Genomic DNA, 6,573 nt, shown 5'->3' with positions numbered 1-6,573 from the left:
TGGCGGAGGCGCTGGGCTCGGACGGGAATGTGGCTGCGCTTGCTTTTCCTGCGCCTCCGGGCCCAGCTGGGCTTTCCCCGGGGGGGGGTGGACAAGTGCTCCAGGCCTGGGGCCTGTGGGTGCTGTGCTGTGTCAGGCAGAGAAGAGAACATTCTGGACTCTAGGGGCCCCAGACTTGTCTCCCTCTGCTTCCAGCCGAGTGCTCCGGGCAGACACCCAGTGTCACGCAGAATCCTTCCCTCTCATGACCCTCTGCACTTACCTGGTCACCAAGTCCAGGAAGGCAGGAGGCCTGGCGTCATTCCCAAACCCATGGCCTGTCTCTTCTGCTCCTTTCTGGACACTTCTGAGGGGCCCTAAAGCTTTCCAGACCTGCCTTTTCTTTCTTTAAAAAAAATTTTTTTAACCTTTATTTTATTTTATTTTATTTTATTTATTTTTTTTTTTTTTAAAGTTTGGGCTATTATTATTTTTTTAAATATTTTTATTTATTTCTAGGAGAGAGAGAGAGAGAGCGTGAGCAGGGGAAGGTCAGAGAGAGAGGGAGACACAGACTCTGAAATAGGCTCCAGGCTCTGAGCTGACAGCACAGAGCCCGACGCGGGGCTCGAACCCACAAACCGTGAGATCATGACCTAAGCGAAAGTCGGACGCTTAACCGACTAAGCCACCCAGGCGCCCCAACCTTTATTTTATTTTTGAGAGAGATAGAGATAGAGAGTAAGCCAGGGAGGAACAGAGAGAGAGAGAGAGAGAGAGACAGAATCTGAAGCAGGCTCTAGGCTCTGAGCTGTCAGCACAGAGCCTGACGCAGGGCTCGAACCCACAAACCATGAGATCATGACCTGAGCCGAAGTCGGACGCTCCACCGACTGAGGCTCCCAGGTGCCCCCCAGGCGCCCCCCAGACCTGCCTTTCCCAAGCTGCTCTTCACCTGACAGCCGGAATGACACTAAATACTCTTAATTCCCACCAGGTCAGTCTCCTGATTAACCCCCAGAGCCCCCACACCACTGGCCCCGTCTTCACAGAAGGCCCCAAATCCCTTCAGAGGCCTGGAGGCGTGGCCTGAGTGGGCCCTGCCCCATCTGGCTCGTCATCGCCCAGCTCGTGCCCTTCCCTCCCCGCACTTGTGTGGGAATCCTGTCCCCCTGCCTATTTGTTACCTCCCCCTTGAGATGGTGCCTCGTCCGGGAGGCCTCCATGCACCCCAGATGAGGTCGGGCCTCATCCCAGTGCACACGTCCCAGTGGTGATTACGGGCGTAGCAGCGGGTGCGCTTGCTGGAGGCCAGGGGCCCGGTGTGCCTGTGTCGCCGCCGTGTTGCTCAGTTAACCGCAAGGAAAACTTCTGTACAGAAGGATCCCTCCTCCGCCCGTGCTCGACTCCCGCCCCTTCCAGGTTATTACCAGCAGGTTCATCCATGAAGAGGTCAAACACTGTGGCCACAGGAGAGAGAGCTTTGTCTAGGAAAACATGAGGACGAAGGTGTCTGCTGGTGCCTTTACCAGGAGCACACCTTACCGAGCATCCCTGGTGGCTGCATACCGACCGGGGCAGCTTCCTGAGGCTTCTGGGGTGAGCTGGCTGCACCCACGCCTAACTCTTGCCAGAGAGGTTCTGTGATCGCCACGTGGCAGAGAACAGCCAGCGGGAAGGGAGCTCACGGTCTACTCCCGCTGACCGGCATCTCTCCCGCCCCTCCAGCAACCCCCGGTCCTGGCGCCAGGATGATTTTGCAGAAAGGCCCGCCTGAGTGTGCCCGTGCGTGCATGGCCTCCCTTCGTGGGTCCCCGGGCGTGCCGAGGGGGTGAAGGAATGGCCGAGTGCACAAATGCATCTACGCGGTTATTCTGCCTGTAAACGAAGGGAGCAGAATGCGCAGGCTCAAGCCAGTCGAGACCAGAAGTAAGAGTTACCTCTGCCTGGTTACCCACCGAGCGCCAACTGGACGGCGCAGCGCCATGAGACCGGCGCGTGTGCTGTCCTCATTTTCCTTCATTTCCATTATCTGTGTTGAGGCCGAGGGCGCACGTATTCGTGGAACTTTGGGGCGCAGCTGGGTCAGGTTTTCCCTTCGAAGGCACCCAGGGAACCCAGACCAAGTTGTGAGGGTGTTTCCAGCTGCCGGTGGGCTCCCTCGGGCCCCCTCCCGGCCACCAGCCCAGAGCAGAGACAGACACTGCTCACCCCAGGCCCTTTGTCTGTTCTGAACTTCACATAAACGGGCTCACCCAGAGGATGCTTCTCTGCCTAGCATCTCTCGGCGTCCGTGCGATTCAGCGCACTGGGAGGCGTGTGCGTGGTCTGTCCCTGTTTGTTGCTGTGTGATATCCCACTGCATGGAACTGTCATCTCACAGAGACGGAGGTGGATGAGGGAATGTCCGAGCTCACACATTGAATAATGGCCAGGCAGGGGTCCCCGTGTTCCAGGGCTGAGGCTTGCTCCTCGGCACCCCGCCACCTTCCCAGACAACTCTGCCTGGAGAAGAGTCGTCTAGGGCAGCACAAAACCTTCCCTAAGAGCCTTTCCTCTCGAATTAAGGAATCTTGAGTCCTGGTGCCTGAAGACCTTGCACATGTCAAACAACCTCTCCAAATCCCACTTTCCTCCTATAAAAACACAGGGATGGAACAGCGTCCTTAAAGAACTGGTGTGGGTTCAGTCCATCATATCAAACATCTCAACAAACTAACAAATGAGCAAACGCAATCTTGCGGTTGAGAACTTGGGCAGGTCTTCCTACTGCGGGCCATCACCTCTGCTGAGCAATGAGGACCGGCGGGCGCCCCGGGGTCCCGGCTGCAGCTCCAGACCGCAAGGCCCTGGGCTCATCGGCCTCCCAGACAAGTGACAAACTGGCTGGGTGCCCCGGTCTGTCTGCTGGGTGGGGCGGGGGAGGGGGGCAGGCTGGGGGCGGGGAGAGGGCCACGATTGTTTGATTCGAGGCCATCCCCCAGTGTCCGAGAATTCGCTTTTGTTTATTTTCCTGAAAAGCTAAATAACCAGTGAGACTGAGCAGCTCCACACCAGACGTGCGTTTTCATTGTAAAAATATTTTTGCGGGTCAGAAAATTGCCCCAAAATGTTTTCACAGGCAAAACGCTGCCGTGCGGCCTGCTCAGCCCCGCGACCAGCCGCCACCAGGGATGGGGCCGCCGCCGTGCACGTCGGGTACACATTTCAATAATCATAGGAACCAACACGCAGGAGGCACTTACCGTGTGGCTGTTTGCCAGTAAGTTCGGTGCTGTGTGTTCGCCCTCGCCCCTCCCTGTGCGGCCAGTGTGATTGTCATTGCGATTGTGGCCAGTTCCATTCTGCAGATGAAGGAAATGAAGTCCAGAGAGGTTGAGTGACTTCCCCGAGGTCACATAGCCTGCAAGGAGTCAGAATCTGGGTCTGTCTGACTCCGGAATATGGGCTTTTGTGCCACCATGGTGCACCCCCAAGGCTCCCCCTTCAGGTCTGGAGGACCCCCTGGGCTCTGTCTCAACCTTCTTTACCACTCTGGTTTCCTGCAGTTTTCTAGGATGTAGTTATCTACGAGAGGTTGCACTACTGCAACTTGCTGCCGATCTAGAGAAAGCCCAAGGCATCCCACGCAGGTAGGACTATCAGAGCAGAGAGGCTTGGAATCCCGTCCTGTGCCGGTGCAGACACGGTGGGCGACGAGGCTGGGCTGAGTCCCCTGCCCCCCGAGGTGCATCACTGTCCTTGTTGACCGGACCTTGTACACAGATGTAGCCACACAGCGTGGCTGTGTAGCTGAAGTCCTTGATGCACACATTGATGCACAAAGACACGGCAGAACGTGTCACAGACCTGCACAGGGCCACCTCCCCTGTCACGGAGCACATCCCCGTCAACCGTGAGCTCAGGACTCACCGTGGACCCCCATGGCCGTCATTGTCAAGTCTACGCAGCCAGTGGACAAAACAGGAGTAGAAAACAATCCAAATGCTTCAGGTGACTTGTCCCCCCTTCCCCCCAGGCTCCCGGTTGGTGCCTGTGGCCGAGCGGGGTCGGTCACCAGCCTTGCCTCAGCCCCAGCTCCCAAGAACTCACAGATGCATCTTTTCCCTCAAACAGAGCTCCAGACAGCAGCCACCCCCGTGGCCTGGTGCTCAGGTGTGGGCGTGTGAGGCGCTGGGTGTGGGAAGGGAAAGGGCCAGGCGCGCTGGGGGGCGGCTGTGACTCCCAGGCCGGCCCGAGGTGGTAGAGGGAGGAGGGCTCTCGTGACTCTTGCCATCTGCGCTGTTGTGGCCGCTGACCCTGGCAGGACGAGATCCCCCACGTGAGCTTACCAACCTCCTCCTTGAGGACGGGCAGTGGCCATCCCTCGGCGGGTCCCCGGGCTGGCACAGATTTGCCGCTCCTGGGTGCTTGGTGATGGATGGTGGGGGGTGGGCTGGGGTCCCGCTGCCCTGCCTCCGGCTCCGGGAGAAGTCTTCTAGGGCTCACAGGCCTCGCCCGGGGCTGGGGCTCCTGGCAACAGTGGGGTCTGTCCGGGGGGCATCTCACGGCTGAGACAACGACAGCCTCAGATGGAAGCCTTCTGAAGGGTCAGTGGAGCCCCCGGCACACCAGTGGGGCGCAGTCATGAAGGAAAGCACTTGGCCGTCAGCTGCTTTTCTGTGCCAGGTGTCCATGTGGCCTTCAGCCTGCGCGTAACGCCGTGACGGCGCGTAATGCCGTGACAAGCCCACGCTCTCACTGTCGTCTCCGTACGCCCAGTACAGTGCACAGTGTCGGACACTGAGGCCGTCTGTGTAAACACTGGGTGAACATGGAGACAAAGGGGATTTTATGTGCCACTGCCTTTGACCAAGTCAGGACAGCTGCCCAGTCCTGGGGGTGTGTGTGTGTGTATGTTAGTGGTGTGTGTGTGTGTGTTGGATGCATGTACGTGGCAGTGTTGGGAGTGTGTATGTGTTAATGTATGTGTGCACATATGTGTTAAGGTGCATGTTCGTTTGTGCACTGGGGTAGGTATATATGTTGGGGTGCATGCATGTTGGGGTACGTGTGTGGATTTGGGGGCGCATGTGTGTGTGCTGGGTGCACGTGTGTTTGGAGCACACGTGTGTGTTTGGAGTGTGCGTGTGTGCATGTTGGGGTGTATGCATACATGTGTATGTTGGGGTGCGTGTGTGTGCATGTGTTGGGTACATGTGTGAGTGTGTGCGTGGGTACATGTGTGAGTGTGTGCGTGTGTCACTGTGCACACATCTGCGGGGAGGGGACTGGGACCGGCCCTCAGGTGGCTCCAGGGACAGAGGCTTAGGAGGGTCCAAAGGGCCCGACTGAGCCAGGAGCCAGGGGTCGGAGCAGACGGAAGGGCACGGAGAGCGTAGGACTGCTTCCGGCGGGGGGTGCAGAGGCGATGGACAGGAGGGTGACAGCTGCCGAGGACGGCAGCAGAGGGCAGGCTGCAGGGAGGCAGGCCAGTGGGGCCGCACCGCTGACGCCGCCACCGCGGAATAGCGTTTCCCAGACTTCCCTGCCGAGCTCTTACGGACACCGGCCCATTCGGTCCTCGCACCAGCCTGAAGGGGCAGGACTCTGACTCTCCTGGTCAGCAGAGGGCTTGACCCAAGACACACGAGGTGACTTGATCGAGGACCCCAGCTGGCAAAAGGTGGAGGTAACGGCCGCCCCTGGGCTCGAGCCGCTGTGCTGAGGAGCTGCGCGTTGCCTGGACATCCTGACTTCTGTGGATGGTTAGTGTACGTCTCAGCTTGGCTGGGCTACGATGTCCGGCTATGCGGTCAAGCATTATTCTGGATGTTTCTGGGACTGTGTTTCAGCCTGAGATGAACATTTAAGTTGGTAGACTTTGAGCGAAGCAAATTACCCGCCATTAAGCGGATGGGCCTCTTCTAATCAGTGGCCGGCCCGAGGAGAACAGAAGACTGACCTCCCCTGAGCGAGAGGGAATTCCACCCGCAGACACACTTGAACTAAAACATCGCCCCCTCCCTGGGCTCCAGCCTGCCAGCCTACGCACCCTGCAGGGTCTGGACCTGCCCGTCTCCATGGCCACGTGAGCCAGTCCCTTATAGCGAATCTCTTTATTGTTCTGTGTCAACAGAACTGTGGCCAATACACTTTCTCGGGAGTGGACGGCAGTAGAACCTGGCAACCGGAAGTTAACTTGAGGGGAAACTTCCCGGCATCCAGTGTGGCTCAGGCAGGGGTTCAAGCCGGCGAGCTGGTAGGGGTGAGGCTGGTTCTAGAGCAAGAAGGAGTGGGGTGGGGAAACCGGGGTGGCGGACAGGGGCAGGGTCGCCCGATACAGATGCACCTCTGCCCGTTCTTGCTCTGTGGCCACAGTCAGGCCATCTCAGGCCGAAGCTCTCGCCACTGGCCCAGGCTGCCTGGGGAGTGGGACACCTCATTTCCCGCTGCCGGGTTCTGCCCCCGCTCACGCTACGTCATGCGTCGTCCCCTTGGCGGTGGCCTCGGCGTAATCAAACACCCCCGAGTCAGATGTTGCAGAATTAACAATCCTCCACATGGCATAAACAGAGTCTAAATCAAATGCAGCGAAAGGATATTGCCTCTTAA

This window comes from Hyaena hyaena, unplaced genomic scaffold, assembly GCF_003009895.1.
Source record: "Hyaena hyaena isolate Hyena2069 unplaced genomic scaffold, ASM300989v1 scaffold_493, whole genome shotgun sequence".
NCBI classification, from domain to species: Eukaryota; Metazoa; Chordata; class Mammalia; order Carnivora; family Hyaenidae; genus Hyaena; species Hyaena hyaena.
Note: the sequence above shows the minus strand (reverse complement) of the source record.